The sequence below is a fragment of the Bombina bombina genome, chromosome 3 (assembly GCF_027579735.1).
Source record: "Bombina bombina isolate aBomBom1 chromosome 3, aBomBom1.pri, whole genome shotgun sequence".
Lineage (NCBI taxonomy): Eukaryota > Metazoa > Chordata > Amphibia > Anura > Bombinatoridae > Bombina > Bombina bombina.
Genome location: NC_069501.1, coordinates 120106248 through 120126507, shown reverse-complemented (window position 1 = coordinate 120126507; position 20260 = coordinate 120106248). Strand labels below are relative to the sequence as shown.

The 20260-nt window shown below is 41.3% G+C and overlaps 1 protein-coding gene across 1 annotated transcript in view; it reads right to left on the bottom strand.

The window, feature by feature from the left end:
* Window positions 1-20260, bottom strand: part of TIAM1 (TIAM Rac1 associated GEF 1) — an 873661-nt gene that overhangs the window by 733384 nt on the left and 120017 nt on the right. The gene's annotated exons all lie outside the window — the stretch shown is intronic.

The window sequence follows — 20260 nt, the reverse complement described above, 5'->3', positions numbered from 1 at the left end:
TTCTGCAGAATGTAAAGACTGAGCTAGTACCAAGATATCTTCCAAATAAGTAAACACCGCAATACCCCGTTCTTTGATTACAGAGAGTAGGGCACCGAGAACCTTTGAAAAGATTCTTGGAGCCGACGCTAGGCCAAATTGGTAATGCTTGTCTAGAAAATAGAATCTCAGAAACTGATAGTGGTCTGGATGAATCGGAATATGAAGATATGCATCCTGTAAGTCTATTGTGGACATATAATGCCCTTGCTGAACAAAAGACAGAATACTCCTTATAGTCACCATTTTGAAAGTTGGCACTCTTACAAAATGATTCAAAATGTTCAGATCCAGAACTGGCCTGAATGAATTTTCTTTCTTTGGGACAATGAATAGATTTGAATACAACCCCAGACCCTATTCCTGAAACGGAACTGGTATGATTACCCCTGAAAGCTCCAGGTCTGAAACACACTTCAGAAAAGCCTGAGCCTTTACTGGATTTGCTGGGATGCGTGAAAGAAAAACAGAATTTATGTTTACCTGATAAATTACTTTCTCCAACGGTGTGTCCGGTCCACGGCGTCATCCTTACTTGTGGGATATTCTCTTCCCCAACAGGAAATGGCAAAGAGCCCAGCAAAGCTGGTCACATGATCCCTCCTAGGCTCCGCCTACCCCAGTCATTCGACCGACGTTAAGGAGGAATATTTGCATAGGAGAAACCATATGGTACCGTGGTGACTGTAGTTAAAGAAAATAAATTATCAGACCTGATTAAAAAAACCAGGGCGGGCCGTGGACCGGACACACCGTTGGAGAAAGTAATTTATCAGGTAAACATAAATTCTGTTTTCTCCAACATAGGTGTGTCCGGTCCACGGCGTCATCCTTACTTGTGGGAACCAATACCAAAGCTTTAGGACACGGATGAAGGGAGGGAGCAAATCAGGTCACCTAAATGGAAGGCACCACGGCTTGCAAAACCTTTCTCCCAAAAATAGCCTCAGAAGAAGCAAAAGTATCAAACTTGTAAAATTTGGTAAAAGTGTGCAGTGAAGACCAAGTCGCTGCCCTACATATCTGATCAACAGAAGCCTCGTTCTTGAAGGCCCATGTGGAAGCCACAGCCCTAGTGGAATGAGCTGCGATTCTTTCGGGAGGCTGCCGTCCGGCAGTCTCGTAAGCCAATCTGATGATGCTTTTAATCCAAAAAGAGAGAGAGGTGGAAGTTGCTTTTTGACCTCTCCTTTTACCGGAATAAACAACAAACAAGGAAGATGTTTGTCTAAAATCCTTAGTAGCATCTAAATAGAATTTTAGAGCGCGAACAACATCCAAATTGTGCAACAAACGTTCCTTCTTTGAAACTGGTTTCGGACACAGAGAAGGTACGATAATCTCCTGGTTAATGTTTTTGTTAGAAACAACTTTTGGAAGAAAACCAGGTTTAGTACGTAAAACCACCTTATCTGCGTGGAACACCAGATAAGGAGGAGAACACTGCAGAGCAGATAATTCTGAAACTCTTCTAGCAGAAGAAATTGCAACTAAAAACAAAACTTTCCAAGATAATAACTTAATATCAACGGAATGTAAGGGTTCAAACGGAACCCCCTGTAGAACTGAAAGAACTAAATTGAGACTCCAAGGAGGAGTCAAAGGTTTGTAAACAGGCTTAATTCTAACCAGAGCCTGAACAAAGGCTTGAACATCTGGCACAGCAGCCAGCTTTTTGTGAAGTAACACCGACAAGGCAGAAATCTGTCCCTTCAGGGAACTTGCAGATAATCCTTTTTCCAATCCTTCTTGAAGGAAGGATAGAATCCTAGGAATCTTAACCTTGTCCCAAGGGAATCCTTTAGATTCACACCAACAGATATATTTTTTCCAAATTTTGTGGTAAATCTTTCTAGTTACAGGCTTTCTGGCCTGAACCAGAGTATCGATAACAGAATCTGAGAACCCTCGCTTCGATAAAATCAAGCGTTCAATCTCCAAGCAGTCAGCTGGAGTGAAACCAGATTCGGATGTTCGAACGGACCCTGAACAAGAAGGTCTCGTCTCAAAGGTAGCTTCCAAGGTGGAGCCGATGACATATTCACCAGATCTGCATACCAAGTCCTGCGTGGCCACGCAGGAGCTATCAAGATCACCGACGCCCTCTCCTGATTGATCCTGGCTACCAGCCTGGGGATGAGAGGAAACGGCGGGAACACATAAGCTAGTTTGAAGGTCCAAGGTGCTACTAGTGCATCCACTAGAGCCGCCTTGGGATCCCTGGATCTGGACCCGTAGCAAGGAACTTTGAAGTTCTGACGAGAGGCCATCAGATCCATGTCTGGAATGCCCCACAGCTGAGTGACTTGGGCAAAGATTTCCGGATGGAGTTCCCACTCCCCCGGATGCAATGTCTGACGACTCAGAAAATCCGCTTCCCAATTTTCCACTCCTGGGATGTGGATAGCAGACAGGTGGCAGGAGTGAGACTCCGCCCATAGAATGATTTTGGTCACTTCTTCCATCGCTAGGGAACTCCTTGTTCCCCCCTGATGGTTGATGTACGCAACAGTTGTCATGTTGTCTGATTGAAACCGTATGAACTTGGCCCTCGCTAGCTGAGGCCAAGCCTTGAGAGCATTGAATATCGCTCTCAGTTCCAGAATATTTATCGGTAGAAGAGATTCTTCCCGAGACCAAAGACCCTGAGCTTTCAGGGATCCCCAGACCGCGCCCCAGCCCATCAGACTGGCGTCGGTCGTGACAATGACCCACTCTGGTCTGCGGAATGTCATCCCTTGTGACAGGTTGTCCAGGGACAGCCACCAACGGAGTGAGTCTCTGGTCCTCTGATTTACTTGTATCTTCGGAGACAAGTCTGTATAGTCCCCATTCCACTGACTGAGCATGCACAGTTGTAATGGTCTTAGATGAATGCGCGCAAAAGGAACTATGTCCATTGCCGCTACCATCAACCCGATCACTTCCATGCACTGAGCTATGGAAGGAAGAGGAACGGAATGAAGTATCCGACAAGAGTCTAGAAGTTTTGTTTTTCTGGCCTCTGTCAGAAAAATCCTCATTTCTAAGGAGTCTATTATTGTTCCCAAGAAGGGAACCCTTGTTGACGGAGATAGAGAACTCTTTTCCACGTTCACTTTCCATCCGTGAGATCTGAGAAAGGCCAGGACAATGTCCGTGTGAGCCTTTGCTTGAGGAAGGGACGACGCTTGAATCAGAATGTCGTCCAAGTAAGGTACTACAGCAATGCCCCTTGGTCTTAGCACAGCTAGAAGGGACCCTAGTACCTTTGTGAAAATCCTTGGAGCAGTGGCTAATCCGAAAGGAAGCGCCACGAACTGGTAATGTTTGTCCAGGAATGCGAACCTTAGGAACCGATGATGTTCCTTGTGGATAGGAATATGTAGATACGCATCCTTTAAATCCACCGTGGTCATGAATTGACCTTCCTGGATGGAAGGAAGAATAGTTTGAATGGTTTCCATCTTGAACGATGGAACCTTGAGAAACTTGTTTAAGATCTTGAGATCTAAGATTGGTCTGAACGTTCCCTCTTTTTTGGGAACTATGAACAGATTGGAGTAGAACCCCATCCCTTGTTCTCTTAATGGAACAGGATGAATCACTCCCATTTTTAACAGGTCTTCTACACAATGTAAGAATGCCTGTCTTTTTATGTGGTCTGAAGACAACTGAGACCTGTGGAACCTCCCCCTTGGGGGAAGTCCCTTGAATTCCAGAAGATAACCTTGGGAGACTATTTCTAGCGCCCAAGGATCCAGAACATCTCTTGCCCAAGCCTGAGCGAAGAGAGAGAGTCTGCCCCCCACCAGATCCGGTCCCGGATCGGGGGCCAACATTTCATGCTGTCTTGGTAGCAGTGGCAGGTTTCTTGGCCTGCTTTCCCTTGTTCCAGCCTTGCATTGGTCTCCAAGCTGGCTTGGCTTGAGAAGTATTACCCTCTTGCTTAGAGGACGTAGCACCTTGGGCTGGTCCGTTTCTACGAAAGGGACGAAAATTAGGTTTATTTTTTGCCTTGAAAGGCCGATCCTGAGGAAGGGCGTGGCCCTTACCCCCAGTGATATCAGAGATAATTTCTTTCAAGTCAGGGCCAAACAGCGTTTTCCCCTTGAAAGGAATGTTAAGTAGCTTGTTCTTGGAAGACGCATCAGCCGACCAAGATTTCAACCAAAGCGCTCTGCGCGCCACAATAGCAAACCCAGAATTCTTAGCCGCTAACCTAGCCAATTGCAAAGTGGCGTCTAGGGTGAAAGAATTAGCCAATTTGAGAGCATTGATTCTGTCCATAATCTCCTCAAAAGGAGGAGAATCACTATCGACCGCCTTTATCAGCTCATCGAACCAGAAACATGCGGCTGTAGCGACAGGGACAATGCATGAAATTGGTTGTAGAAGGTAACCTTGCTGAACAAACATCTTTTTAAGCAAACCTTCTAATTTTTTATCCATAGGATCTTTGAAAGCACAACTATCCTCTATGGGTATAGTGGTGCGTTTGTTTAAAGTGGAAACCGCTCCCTCGACCTTGGGGACTGTCTGCCATAAGTCCTTTCTGGGGTCGACCATAGGAAACAATTTTTTAAATATGGGGGGAGGGACGAAAGGAATACCGGGCCTTTCCCATTCTTTATTAACAATGTCCGCCACCCGCTTGGGTATAGGAAAAGCTTCTGGGAGCCCCGGCACCTCTAGGAACTTGTCCATTTTACATAGTTTCTCTGGGATGACCAACTTGTCACAATCATCCAGAGTGGATAATACCTCCTTAAGCAGAATGCGGAGATGTTCCAACTTAAATTTAAATGCAATCACATCAGGTTCAGCCTGTTGAGAAATATTCCCTGAATCAGTAATTTCTCCCTCAGACAAAACCTCCCTGGCCCCATCAGACTGGGTTAGGGGCCCTTCAGAAATATTATTATCAGCGTCGTCATGCTCTTCAGTATCTAAAACAGAGCAGTCGCGCTTACGCTGATAAGTGTTCATTTTGGCTAAAATGTTTTTGACAGAATTATCCATTACAGCCGTTAATTGTTGCATAGTAAGGAGTATTGGCGCGCTAGATGTACTAGGGGCCTCCTGAGTGGGCAAGACTCGTGTAGACGAAGGAGGGAATGATGCAGTACCATGCTTACTCCCCTCACTTGAGGAATCATCTTGGGCATCATTGTCATTGTCACATAAATCACATTTATTTAAATGAATAGGAATTCTGGCTTCCCCACATTCAGAACACAGTCTATCTGGTAGTTCAGACATGTTAAACAGGCATAAACTTGATAACAAAGTACAAAAAACGTTTTAAAATAAAACCGTTACTGTCACTTTAAATTTTAAACTGAACACACTTTATTACTGCAATTGCGAAAAAACATGAAGGAATTGTTCAAAATTCACCAAATTTTCACCACAGTGTCTTAAAGCCTTAAAAGTATTGCACACCAAATTTGGAAGCTTTAACCCTTAAAATAACGGAACCGGAGCCGTTTTGAACTTTAACCCCTTTACAGTCCCTGGTATCTGCTTTGCTGAGACCCAACCAAGCCCAAAGGGGAATACGATACCAAATGACGCCTTCAGAAAGTCTTTTCTAAGTATCAGAGCTCCTCTCACATGCGACTGCATGCCATGCCTCTCAAAAACAAGTGCGCAACACCGGCGCGAAAATGAGGCTCTGCTTATGCTTTGGGAAAGCCCCTAAAGAATAAGGTGTCTAAAACAGTGCCTGCCGATATTATTATATCAAAATACCCAGATAAAATGATTCCTCAAGGCTAAATATGTGTTAATAATGAATCGATTTAGCCCAGAAAAAGTCTACAGTCTTAATAAGCCCTTGTGAAGCCCTTATTTACGATCGTAATAAACATGGCTTACCGGATCCCATAGGGAAAATGACAGCTTCCAGCATTACATCGTCTTGTTAGAATGTGTCATACCTCAAGCAGCAAGAGACTGCTCACTGTTCCCCCAACTGAAGTTAATTGCTCTCAACAGTCCTGTGTGGAACAGCCGTGGATTTTAGTGACGGTTGCTAAAATCATTTTCCTCATACAAACAGAAATCTTCATCTCTTTTCTGTTTCTGAGTAAATAGTACATACCAGCACTATTTCAAAATAACAAACTCTTGATTGAATAATAAAAACTACAGTTAAACACTAAAAAACTCTAAGCCATCTCCGTGGAGATGTTGCCTGTACAACGGCAAAGAGAATGACTGGGGTAGGCGGAGCCTAGGAGGGATCATGTGACCAGCTTTGCTGGGCTCTTTGCCATTTCCTGTTGGGGAAGAGAATATCCCACAAGTAAGGATGACGCCGTGGACCGGACACACCTATGTTGGAGAAAAATCTTCTCACAGGAGGTCTTACTCTAAATCCTATTCGGTACCCTTGAGAGACAATACTCTGAATCCATTGATTTTGGACAGAATCTGCCCAAATGTTTTGGAAGAATCTTAATCTGCCCCCTACCAGCTGAGCTGGAATGAGGGCCGCACCTTCATACAGACTTGGGGGCTGGCTTTGGTTTCTTAAACGGCTTGGATTTATTCCAACTTGAAGAAGGTTCCAATTGGAACCAGATTCTTTGGGGGAAGGATTAGGTTTCTGTTCCTTATTTTGCCGAAAGGAACGAAAACGGTTCTATCTTCCATAGGAATAGTAGTACGTTGGCAAGAGTAGAAATAGCCCCATCAACTTTAGGGATCTTTTCCAAAACTCCAATCTAACTGCTGGCAAAGGATACAATTTTTTAAACCTTGAAGAAGGAATAAAAGAAGAACCAGGCCTATTCCATTCCTTAGAAATCATATCAGAAATAGCATCAGAAATAGCATCAGAAATAGCATCAGGAACTGGAAAAACCTCAGGAGTAATCACAGGAGGTCTATAAACAGAATTTAAATGTTTACTAGTTTTAGTATCAAGAGGACTTGTTTCCTCAAAATCCAATGTAATCAACACCTCTTAACAAGGAATAAATATACTCCATTTTAAATAAATAAGTAGATTTGTCAGTGTCAATATTTGAGGAAGGATCTTCTGAATCAGATAGATCCTCATCAGAGGAGGATAATTCAGTATGATGTCGGTCATTTGAAATTTCATCAACTTTATGAGAAGTTTTAAAATACCTTTTACGTTTATTAGAAGGTGGGAAAGCAGACAAAGCCTTCTGAATCGCATCAGCAATAAAATCTTTTATATTCACAGGAATATCATGTACATTAGATGTTGAAGGAACAACAGGCATTGCACTTACTGATGGATACATTCTCTGCATGTAAAAGCTTATCATGACAACTATTACATACCACAGCTGGAGATATAATCTCCACACATTTACAACAGATATACTTAGCTTTGGTAGAACTGTTATCAGACAGCAGGGTTCTAACAGTGGTTTCTGAGACAGGTTCATATTTAGACATCTTGCAAATGTAAGAGAAAAAAAAACATATAAAGCAAAATTATTAATTTCCTTATATGGCAGTTTCAGGAATGGGAAAAAATGCAAAAAGCATAGCCCTCTGACATAGAAAAAAGGCAAGAAACATATAGAAATGGGGTTTTAAATAATTAAATTATTTGGTGCCAAGTATGACGCACAACGCAAAATGAAATTTTTTGGTGCTAATAACATCAGGAAATGACACACTCGCGTCATTGCAGACGCAACCTTGTGCAAGGAATATCGGCGTCAACTAAGATGCCGGAAATTACGAATTTGCGTCACCGGACGTACCTTCACGCCAAACAAATTCTCGCGCCAAAAATGACGCCATAAACATCAGCATTTTGCGACCTCACAAGCCTAATTTTGCCCGCGAAAATTTAATGAAAAAGCAGTCAATTTGAAAAAAAGACTATACCCCAGGTAAGAAAAATATTTTCCTAAATATATTTTTTTCCCAAATATGAAACTGATAGTCTGCAAAAGGAAATATACATAAACCTGACTCATGGCAAATATAAGTACAATACATATATTTAGAACCTTATATTAATGCATAAAGTGCCAGACCATAGCTGAGAGTATCTTAAGTAATTAAAACATACTTACCAAAAGACACCCATCCACATATAGCAGATAGCCAAACCAGTACTAAAACGGTTATCAGTAGAGGTAATGGTATAAGAGTATATCGTCGATCTGAATAAGGGAGGTAGGAGATGAATCTCTACAACAGATAACAGAGAACCTATGAAATAGATTTCCCGCAAGGAAAACCATTGCATTCAATAGGTGATACTCCCTTCACATTCCTCTGACATTCACTGTACTCAGAGGAACTGGGCTTCAAAATGCTGAGAAGCGCATATCACAGAAGAAAATCGAGAACAAACTTACTTCACCACCTCCATAGGGAGGCAAAGTTTGTAAAACTGAATTGTGGGTGTGGTGAGGGGTGTATTTATAGGCATTTTGAGGTTTGCGAAACTTTGCCCCTCCTGGTAGGATTGTATATCCCATACGTCACTAGCTCATGGACTCTTGCCAATTACATGAAAGAAATGGCATGCTCTTACTTAGGAGAGCGCTTAAATAATCTATATAATGGCTCTTTAAAAAAACTTGCTCCAATATAAAACTCTGATGTGCTGAACATTTGTTAATATTCATTGTAGTGTTTGTTGGATACCTCTTAACACCTACACAATAATAAGGGCAAGATTTAAAATCCAGGCTAACAGATGGTGTTGGACAGAGTACAATATAGCTCATTATAAACAACAAGAAAACTACTCATCTGAGACTGACCCATGCCTATTGTCCATCTGCTATTTCTTTTCACAAATTATCATTGTAAAATTCATAATTAACCTATATCAGTTTTTAAGTACTTTACAGCACATTTAATTGTCATCAGTTATGGTCCTGGAGCACATATATTGGCAGCATCTGAAATAATCATTTTAAATACTGTACATTATGTAAAGCTACAGCTAAGCAGGTTATACATTGGGCCCTGTACTCAGAAACAGTCACCCATATGTAATAGTAGCTTCTAAACATGATGAATGTATTAACACAAAATAATGTGTTCAATTTAAATAACAAAGAACAAACTAAACCAATACATTGTTTAAAGTCATGTACTTCTTACTAATGGTCATTCGCTGACAACCATTACCTCTAAACGCTTTAAGGGATAGTCTAGTCAAAATTAAACTTTTATGATTCAGATAGAGCATGCAGCTTTAAGCAACTTTGTAATTTACTCATATTATCATTTTTTGTCTTCGTTCTCTTGATATCTTTATTTGAATGTAAGATCAGGAGCCAGACGATTTTTTGTTCAGCCCTTGGGTAGCGCTTGCAGATTGGTGGCTACATTTAGACATCAATCAGCAAGTGCTACCCAGGTGCAGAACCAAAAATGGGCTGGCTTCTTAGCTTACCTTCTTGCTTTTTAAGATACCAAGAGAATGAAGAAAAATTGAGAATAGGAGTAAATTAGAAAGTTGCTTAAAATTGTACGCTCTATCTGAATCATGACTAGACTATCCCTTTAATGGCCGAAAGGCACTTCCTGTTATTAATGCTAAGCATTCATTGAAGTACCTACAAGCCAACTAGCATTAGTATGATGTGCACAACTGATATTGGAACATTGGGTTTAAAAGTGCATGAAAACCAAAATATTTATTTCATGATTTAGGTAGAACATACAATTGTAATCACTTTCCAGTTCACTTCTATTATCAAATTTGTTTCATTCTCTTGGTATCATTTGTTGAAGAAGCAGCAATGCTCTACCACTTTCTAACTGAACACATGGGTGAGCCAATAACAATCAATATATATGTGCAGCCACCAATCAGCAGCTAGAACTTAGGTTCTTTGCTGCTCCTGAGCTTACCTAGATAAACCTTTCAAAGGATAACAAGAGTAGGAAGCAAATTGAATAATAGAAGTAAATTGGAAAGTTGTTTAAAACGGTATGTTCGGTCTAAATCCTGAATGTCTCATTATGACTTTACTGTCCCTTTAATGTTTACTTCATATTTCTAGCCCAAAAATGGTTATTTATTTAAAAACTGCTCTGTAATATGGATGGCATGGAGTACAGTGTGCCTTTTAGTCTGCTGTATGTATTAAAGGGACACTGAACCCACATTTTTTTCTTTAATGATTCAGATAGAACATGCAATTATTAGCACCTTTCTAATTTACTTCCATTACCAATTTTTCCTTGGTCTCTTGGTATCTTTATTTGAAAAGGCAAAACGTTAAGGTTACGAGCCGGCCCATCTTTAGTTCAGCACCCTGGGTATCGTTTACTGATTGGTGGCTAAATGTAGCCAACAATTAGCCAGTGCCTGGGCTTGGACTGTGTTATCACTGCCATTTATTATTAGCTGCTATGCTATGTCCAGTTTATGTGTGCTATCAGGCTGCAAAATCAAGATGTAGTGCATAACTATATCCGATAACAGAATCCAAACCCGGGTGTTCCTGTGAGCTCAGTTACCAACTACCATACCCCCCAATGGCAGGCCTATAGATGGACTTGCATAAACAAACAGATGATGTGTGTCACTTAAAACTACAAAGTGTCCGTGAAGTACACAGAGCTAAATGACTTGATTTGCTACATAATCGGTAAGTTTCTGACCGAAACCGATTATTTCAGAAATTCTGAATATCAGCCCTAATAATGGGCTGCTCCGATAATCAGTCAATCCCTACTATAGAGCTGCATGTTACAAGGTCACAGAAGCAATCACTATAGACACATTTAAAGGGCTGGTGCATACACACTCCAGAAGTGTGCAAATCGTTGCCTTCTTTAGAATTTAAAATAAAAAAAACACTAAAAACCATCTCTATGTAAAGCTCCCTCTAACTGAATAAAATCTATGTGTGAAAGATTGTGTAAAACAAGTCATATTATCGATCCTCTGATACAATTTTACAAAAACATAATTTATGCTTACCTGATAAATTCCTTTCTCCTGTAGTGTAGTCAGTCCACGGGTCATCCATTACTTATGGGATTATATCTCCTCCCCAACAGGAAGTGCAAGAGGATCACCCAAGCAGAACTGCTATATAGCTCCTCCCCTCTACGTCATACCCAGTCATTCGACCGAAAACCAAACGAGAAAGGAGAAACTATAGGGTGCAGTGGTGACTGGAGTTTAATTTAAAATTTAGACCTGCCGTAAAAACAGGGCGGGCCGTGGACTGACTACACTACAGGAGAAAGGAATTTATCAGGTAAGCATAAATTATGTTTTCTCCTGTTAAGTGTAGTCAGTCCACGGGTCATCCATTACTTATGGGATACCAATACCAAAGCTAAAAGTACACGGATGACGGGAGGGACAGGCAGGACCTTTACACGGAAGGAACCACTGCCTGAAGAACCTTTCTCCCAAAAACAGCCTCCGAAGAAGCAAAAGTGTCAAATTTGTAAAATTTTGAAAAGGTGTGAAGTGAAGACCAAGTTGCAGCCTTGCAAATCTGTTCAACAGAGGCCTCATTTTTAAAGGCCCAAGTGGAAGCCACAGCTCTGGTAGAATGAGCTGTAATTCTTTCAGGAGGCTGCTGTCCAGCAGTCTCATAGGCTAAACGTATTATGCTACGAAGCCAGAAGGAGAGAGAGGTAGCCAAAGCCTTTTGACCTCTCCTCTGTCCAGAATAAACGACAAACAGGGAAGAGGTTTGTCGAAAATCTTTAGTTGCCTGTAAATAGAATTTCAGGGCACGGACGACGTCCAGATTGTGCAGAAGTCGTTCCTTCTTTGAGGAAGGATTAGGGCACAATGAAGGAACAACAATCTCTTGATTGATATTCTTGTTAGTGACTACCTTAGGTAAGAACCCAGGTTTAGTACGCAGAACTACCTTGTCTGAATGAAAAATCAGATAAGGAGAATCACAATATAAGGCTGATAACTCAGAGACTCTTCGAGCCGAGGAAATAGCCATTAGAAACAGAACTTTCCAAGATAACAGCTTGATATCAATGGAATGAAGGGGTTCAAACGGAACACCCTGTAAAACGTTAAGAACTAAGTTTAAACTCCATGGCGGAGCAACAGATTTAAACACAGGCTTAATCCTGGCCAAAGCCTGACAAAAAGCCTGAACGTCTGGAACTTCTGACAGACGCTTGTGTAAAAGAATGGACAGAGCTGAGATCTGTCCCTTTAACGAACTAGCAGATAAACCCTTTTCTAAGCCTTCTTGTAGAAAAGACAATATCCTAGGAATCCTAACCTTACTCCATGAGTAACTCTTGGATTCGCACCAATGTAAGTATTTACGCCATATTTTATGGTAAATTTTCCTGGTAACGGGTTTCCTAGCCTGTATTAAGGTATCAATCACTGACTCCGAGAATCCATGCTTTGATAGAATCAAGCGTTCAATCTCCATGCAGTCAGCCTCAGAGAAATTAGATTTGGATGTTTGAAAGGACCCTGAACCAGAAGGTCCTGTCTCAGAGGCAGAGACCATGGTGGACAAGACGACATGTCCACTAGATCTGCATACCAGGTCCTGCGTGGCCACGCAGGCGCTATTAGAATCACCAATGCTCTCTCCTGTTTGATCCTGGCAATCAGTCGAGGAAGTATCGGGAAGGGTGGAAACACATAAGCCATGTTGAAGACCCAAGGTGCTGTCAGAGCATCTATCAGAACCGCTCCCGGGTCCCTGGACCTTGATCCGTAACAAGGAAGCTTGGCGTTCTGGCGAGACGCCATGAGATCCAGATCTGGTTTGCCCCAACGCCGAAGCAGTTGTGCAAATACCTCCGGGTGAAGTTCCCACTCCCCCGGATGAAAAGTCTGGCGACTTAGGAAATCCGCCTCCCAGTTCTCCACGCCTGGGATGTGGATCGCTGACAGGTGGCAAGAGTGAGACTCTGCCCAGCGAATTATCTTTGAGACTGCCATCATCGCTAGGGAACTCCTTGTCCCTCCCTGATGATTGATGTAAGCCACAGTCGTGATGTTGTCCGACTGAAACCTGATGAACCTCAGAGTTGCTAGCTGAGGCCAAGCCAGAAGAGCATTGAGAACTGCTCTTAATTCCAGAATGTTTATTGGAAGGAGACTCTCCTCCTGAGTCCATGATCCCTGAGCCTTCAGGGAATTCCAGACAGCGCCCCAACCTAGTAGGCTGGCGTCTGTTGTTACAATCGTCCAGTCTGGCCTGCTGAAGGGCATCCCCCTGGACAGATGTGGCCGAGAAAGCCACCATAGAAGAGAATCTCTGGTCTCTTGATCTAGATTCAGCATAGGGGACAAATCTGAGTAATCCCCATTCCACTGACTTAGCATGCACAATTGTAGTGGTCTGAGATGCAGGCATGCAAAAGGTACTATGTCCATTGCCGCTACCATTAAGCCGATTACCTCCATGCATTGAGCCACTGACGGGTGTTGAATGGAATGAAGGACACGGCAAGCATTTAGAAGTTTTGTTAACCTGTCTTCTGTCAGGTAAATTTTCATTTCTACAGAATCTATAAGAGTCCCCAAGAAGGGAACTCTTGTGAGTGGCAATAGAGAACTCTTTTCTACGTTCACCTTCCACCCATGCGACCTTAGAAATGCCAGAACCAACTCTGTATGAGACTTGGCAGTCTGGAAACTTGACGCTTGTATCAGAATGTCGTCTAGGTACGGAGCTACCGAAATTCCTCGCGGTCTTAGTACCGCCAGAAGAGAACCCAGAACCTTTGTAAAGATTCTTGGAGCCGTGGCTAACCCGAAGGGAAGAGCTACAAACTGGTAATGCCTGTTTAGGAAGGCAAACCTTAGGTACCGATAATGATCCTTGTGAATCGGTATGTGAAGGTAGGCATCCTTTAAATCCACTGTGGTCATGTATTGACCCCTTTGGATCATAGGTAAGATTGTCCGAATAGTTTCCATTTTGAACGATGGAACTCTTAGGAATTTGTTTAGGATCTTTAAGTCCAAAATTGGTCTGAAGGTTCCCTCTTTTTTGGGAACCACAAACAGATTTGAGTAAAACCCTTGTCCGTGTTCCGACCGCGGAACTGGATGGATCACTCCCATTAATAAAAGGTCTTGTACACAGCGTAGAAACGCTTCTCTCTTTAACTGGTTTGCTGACAACCTTGAAAGATGAAATCTCCCTTTTGGAGGAGAAGCTTTGAAGTCCAGAAGATATCCCTGAGATATGATCTCTAACGCCCAGGGATCCTGGACATCTCTTGCCCAAGCCTGGGCGAAGAGAGAAAGTCTGCCCCCCACTAGATCCGTTTCCGGATCGGGGGCCCTCACTTCCTGCTGTCTTAGGGGCAGCAGCAGGTTTTCTGGCCTGCTTGCCCTTGTTCCAGGACTGGTTAGGTTTCCAGCCCTGTCTGTAGCGAGCAACAGTTCCTTCCTGCTTTGGAGCTGAGGAAGTTGATGCTGCTCCTGCCTTGAAGTTACGAAAGGCACGAAAATTAGACTGTCTAGCCCTTGGTTTGGCTCTGTCTTGAGGCAGGGCATGACCCTTACCTCCAGTAATGTTAGCGATAATTTCTTTCAAACCGGGCCCGAATAATGTCTGCCCTTTGAAAGGTATGTTAAGCAATTTAGATTTAGAAGTCACATCGGCTGACCAAGATTTAAGCCACAGCGCTCTGCGCGCTTGAATGGCGAATCCTGAATTCTTAGCCGTAAGTTTAGTTAAGTGTACTACGGCATCGGAAATAAATGAATTAGCTAGCTTAAGGACTCTAAGCTTGTCTGTAATCTCATCCAATGTAACTGAGTTAATGGTCTCTTCCAGAGACTCAAACCAGAATGCCGCCGCAGCCGTGACAGGCGCAATGCATGCAAGAGGTTGTAATATAAAACCTTGTTGAACAAACATTTTCTTAAGGTAACCCTCTAACTTTTTATCCTTTGGATCTGAAAAAGCACAGCTATCCTCCACCGGGATAGTGGTGCGTTTAGCCAGAGTAGAAACTGCTCCCTCCACCTTAGGGACCGTCTGCCATAAGTCCCGTGTGGTGGCGTCTATTGGAAACATTTTTCTAAATATAGGAGGGGGAGAAAAGGGCACACCAGGTCTATCCCACTCCTTGTTAATAATTTCTGTAAGCCTTTTAGGAATAGGAAAAACATCAGTACACGTCGGTACCGCAAAATATTTATCCAGCCTACACATTTTCTCTGGAATTGCAACCGTGTTACAATCATTCAGAGCCGCTAATACCTCCCCTAGCAATACACGGAGGTTCTCAAGCTTAAATTTAAAATTTGAAATGTCTGAGTCCAGTTTACTTGGATCAGATCCGTCACCCACAGAATGAAGCCCTCCGTCCTCATGTCCTGCAAATTGTGACGCAGTATCAGACATGGCTCTAATATTATCAGCGCACTCTGTTCTCACCCCAGAGTGGTCGCGTTTACCCCTAATTTCTGGCAATTTAGATAATACTTCAGTCATAACATTAGCCATGTCTTGCAAAGTGATTTGTATGGACCGCCCTGATGTACTTGGCGCCACAATATCACGCACCTCCTGAGCGGGAGACGAAGGTACTGACACGTGAGGAGAGTTAGTCGGCATAACTTCCCCCTCGTTGTCTGGTGAAATTTTCTTTACATGTACACTTTTATTTAAAGTAGCATCAATGCAATTAGTACACAAATTTCTATTGGGCTCCACATTGGCCTTTAAACATATTGCACAAAGAGTTTCCTCTGTGTCAGACATGTTTAACAGACTAGCAATGAAACTAGCAAGCTTGGAAAATACTTTTGAAATAAATGTACAAGCAATATAAAAAACGTTACTGTGTCTTTAAGAAGCACCAATAAACTGTCACAGTTGAAATCACAATGAACCAAATTTGTTATAGCAACCAAATTTTCACAGTAAATGCATTAAGTTAGCAAAGGATTGCACCCACCAGCAAATGGATGATTAACCCCTTAATACCCAAAAAACGGATAACAGAATATAAACGTTTTATCACAGTCAAAAGCACAGTCTCACAGGTCTGCTGTGAGTGATTACCTCCCTCAAAACTAGTTTTGGAGACCCCTGGGCTCTGTAGAGACGTCCTGGATCATGGAGGAAGGAATAGGAAGACTGTGACTGAATTCTTACTGCGCAAGAAAGCGCCAAAATAGGCCCCTCCCACTCATATAATAACAGTGGGGAAGCTCAGTAAACTGAATTTATTCATAAATAAACGACAGCCATGTGGAAAAATAATGCCCAAAAATTTTTATCACCAAGTACCTCAGAAAAAAACGATTAACATGCCAGTAAAACGTTTTAAAATAAAATTATGAAATGATACTAATAAGCCTGGTGCTAGTCGCTTCACTGCAGTGGGGGCTCAAATATAAGTTAAATGTATACAGTATTTTCTTAGTGAAGTTCCATTCCCCAGAAATACCTCAGTGTAACATACATACATATCAGCCTGATACCAGTCGCTACTACTGCATTTAAGGCTGCACTTACATTATATGGGTATTAGCAGTATTTTCTCAGTCAATTCCATTCCTTAGAAAATAATATACTGCAACATACCTCCTTGCAGGTGAACCCTGCCCGCTGTCCCCTGTTCTGAAGTTACCTCACTCCTCAGAATGGCCGAGAAGAGCAAATGGATCTTAGTTACGACCGCTAAGATCATACACAAACTCAGGTAGATTCTTCTTCTAATGCTGCCTGAGAAAAAACAACACACTCCGGTGCTGTTTAAAATAACAAACTTTTGATTGAAGATATAAAAACTAATTTTAATAACCACAACTTTAATATTGCCTGCTCTGTCTGAATCAAGAAAGAAAAAAAAAAATTAATTTTGTGTCCCTTTAAAAAAATTTTTATTGAACTCATAAAAAATATCAATGCAGTAATTAATTAAAAGTCCTAAATCTATATTCATAAACAAAATCTTTTGTTAAATATAGTCTCACAGTACTTTAATTGCAATAGCTTCCCGCAAACTGTAGCACCGAATGCCATTACGGAAATAATGAAACTATAGAGTCAGTGGAATCACCCAGACACAATTCAACAACTTCATTTAACTTGACAGCCTTTTATTATAAACCACAATTTCATCAGGAAGTAGACTGCAATAACTTAAAAATAATCAAATCTGTCTTCGCCAACTCAGGACACCATTTGTCGCACTGTGTGCACTTTTGTAATTCCCTTTAAAAAGCGATATTGCAATTTAATTTCACATTTTTTCTGGTTTTCTATATCTAAAACAATAATACTCTTAAAACACACATATGAAAAATGTACACATTTAAATATTAAAAGAGGAGGATAGACCTTATAGGGACATTGTATACTAGATTTTTCTTTGCATAAATGTTTTGTAGATGATCCTTTTATATAGCCCATCTGGGAGTGCTTTTGTAACAACAATGTACAATATTTTTTTAAACAACATTGTGCTGATTTTCAGACTCCTGACCAAGCCCCAAAGTATAAGATGTAGACTAAAGTCTACAGATTCCTGCTTGCTACTGTTTATGTAATCTGGAGAGTATGTGCTCTTCCTGCTTTCCCAGCCCTTTCATTGCGTGTCCCAGCCTATCCTCATCAACAATGCTAAACTGGTAGCTTCTAAGTATGTTTTTAAAAGGTTTAATACTGGATTTTTAGATCAGTATTCTCTGCATAGTATTTCTATAGTAGTGCCTTTACATGTGTTTATAGGAAAATTGGTGAACACTGTACTGTCCCTTTAAAAAGGGTAACAAAATATTGGTATACAGATCTCGGTATGTTTATAGAAAGTCTGAAGGTTTGCGAGTTAAATGGTGACCACTAAAGGCTTTTATTCCCAATTATTAAATGATTTAAATAGAATTTTTAAAGGGCAGAAAGAAAACAGTCTAATGAAGGGTTTTTAAATTCCAGCCTTGTATGAGCCGTAACAGGCCAGATTTCTAAACGGATTTTCCTTCTAAGGTTGTTTATGAGCTCAGTCATTTTAACTGACTCTCCTGTGTTCAGATAGGGACCCCTAACAGCTTTCCCTGAGTAGTAGAGTTGAGAAGCACTGGTCCAATGTATTAGAGACTTTTATTATTGCACTATTGGTTGTACATAACTGTGTTTAACTCCTGCAAAATGATTAAACACATGGTTAAAGTCAGGTCAGTTAAGAAATGCACTACTGGAACCTAGTTGAATGTATCTGGGCAGCCAATGACAAGATGCATATATGTGTAGGCTTCAATCACCAGCTGTCCAAGCAGTGCATTGCTGCTCCTAAGGATATTTATGTATACTTTTCAACAAAGGATATCAAGAGATAGTATTACATTTGATAACGGAAGTAAGCATGCTCTATCTGAACCATGAAAGTTTAATTTAGACTTTTATTGGATAGTGACAGTGTCCATTCTCACTAGTTATGATGCTGGGAAGATTTGATCTTATCTCATTAGTATTTTATGGAGAAGGATATTTAAAAACATAATTTATGCTTACCTGATAAATTTATTTCTCTTGTAGTGTGTTCAGTCCACGGGTCATCCATTACTTATGGGATATATTCTCCTTCCCAACAGGAAGTTGCAAGAGGATCACCCAAGCAGAGCTGCTATATAGCTCCTCCCCTCACATGTCATATCCAGTCATTCGACCGAAACAAGACGAGAAAGGAGAAACTATTAGGTGCAGTGGTGACTGGAGTTATAATTTTAAAATTTAGAACCTGCCTTAAAAAGACAGGGCGGGCCGTGGACTGAACACACTACAAGAGAAATAAATTTATCAGGTAAGCATAAATTATGTTTTCTCTTGTTAAGTGTGTTCAGTCCACGGGTCATCCATTACTTATGGGATACCCATACCAAAGCTAAGTACACGGATGATGGGAGGGACAAGGCAGGAACATTAAACAGAAGGAACCACTGCCTGTAGAACCTTTCTCCCAAAACCAGCCTCCGAAGAAGCGAAAGTGTCAAATTTGTAAAATTTGGAAAAAGTATGAAGTGAAGACCAAGTTGCAGCCTTGCAAATCTGTTCAACAGAGGCCTCATTCTTAAAGGCCCAGGTGGAAGCCACATCTCTAGTAGAATGAGCTGTAATTCGTTCAGGAGGCTGCTGTCCAGCAGTCTCATAGGCTAAACGTATTATGCTACGAAGCCAAAAAGAGAGAGAGAGGTAGCCGAAGCCTTTTGACCTCTCCTCTGTCCAGAGTAAACGACAAACAGAGAAGAAGTTTGTCTAAAATCCTTAGTTGCCTGTAAGTAGAACTTCAGAGCACGGACCACGTCTAGATTATGCAAAAGACGTTCCTTCTTTGAAGAAGGATTAGGACATAATGATGGAACAACAATCTCTTGATTGATATTCCTGTTAGAAACAACCTTAGGCAAAAACCCAGGTTTAGTACGCAGTACTACCTTGTCTGAATGAAAGATCAGATAAGGAGAATCACAATGTAAGGCAGATAACTCAGAGACTCTTCGAGCCGAGGAAATAGCCATCAAAAACAAAACTTTCCAAGATAAAAGCTTAATATCAATGGAATGAAGGGGTTCAAACAGAACACCCTGAAGAACTTTAAGAACCAAGTTTAAGCTCCACGGAGGAGCAACAGCTTTAAACACAGGCTTAATTCTAGCCAAAGCCTGACAAAAGGCCTGGACATCTGGATTCTCTGCCAGACGTTTGTGTAAAAGAATAGACAGAGCTGAAATCTGTCCCTTTAGCGAACTAGCGGATAAACCCTTTTCTAAACCCTCTTGTAGAAAAGCCAATATCCTAGGAATCCTAACCTTACTCCATGAGTACCTTAAGACCTATAAGATACATCATTATATCAACTGTTCTACCACACATGTGGTTTATCTTCTCACATGTAAAATTTGCCACAAACAATATACAGGAAAAACAAAGAGACCGTTAAAAGAGAGGTTCTTGGAGCACTTGCGCTCCATAGAGGATGAGAACACAGACACACCTGTATCAAGGCGCTTTAAGGTTCTACACAATGCAGATACATCTGCTCTTATCCTACAGGGGATAGATTTTGTCCCTCAATGGAGAAGAGGAGGTGATAGAGAGACAACACTTGACAAAAGAGAAGTTATGTGGATGTTCAATCTACAGACTACACACCCTGAGGGCCTCAACATGAGAAGGGATTTAGACTTATTCACCAAATAATAAATATTTTAAAAAAAATTTTTTAGTAATTTATTTTAAAAAGGAATTTTTGAATTTTTTTGGGAATTTATAGATATGTCTCTTGTCATAGGCTCATT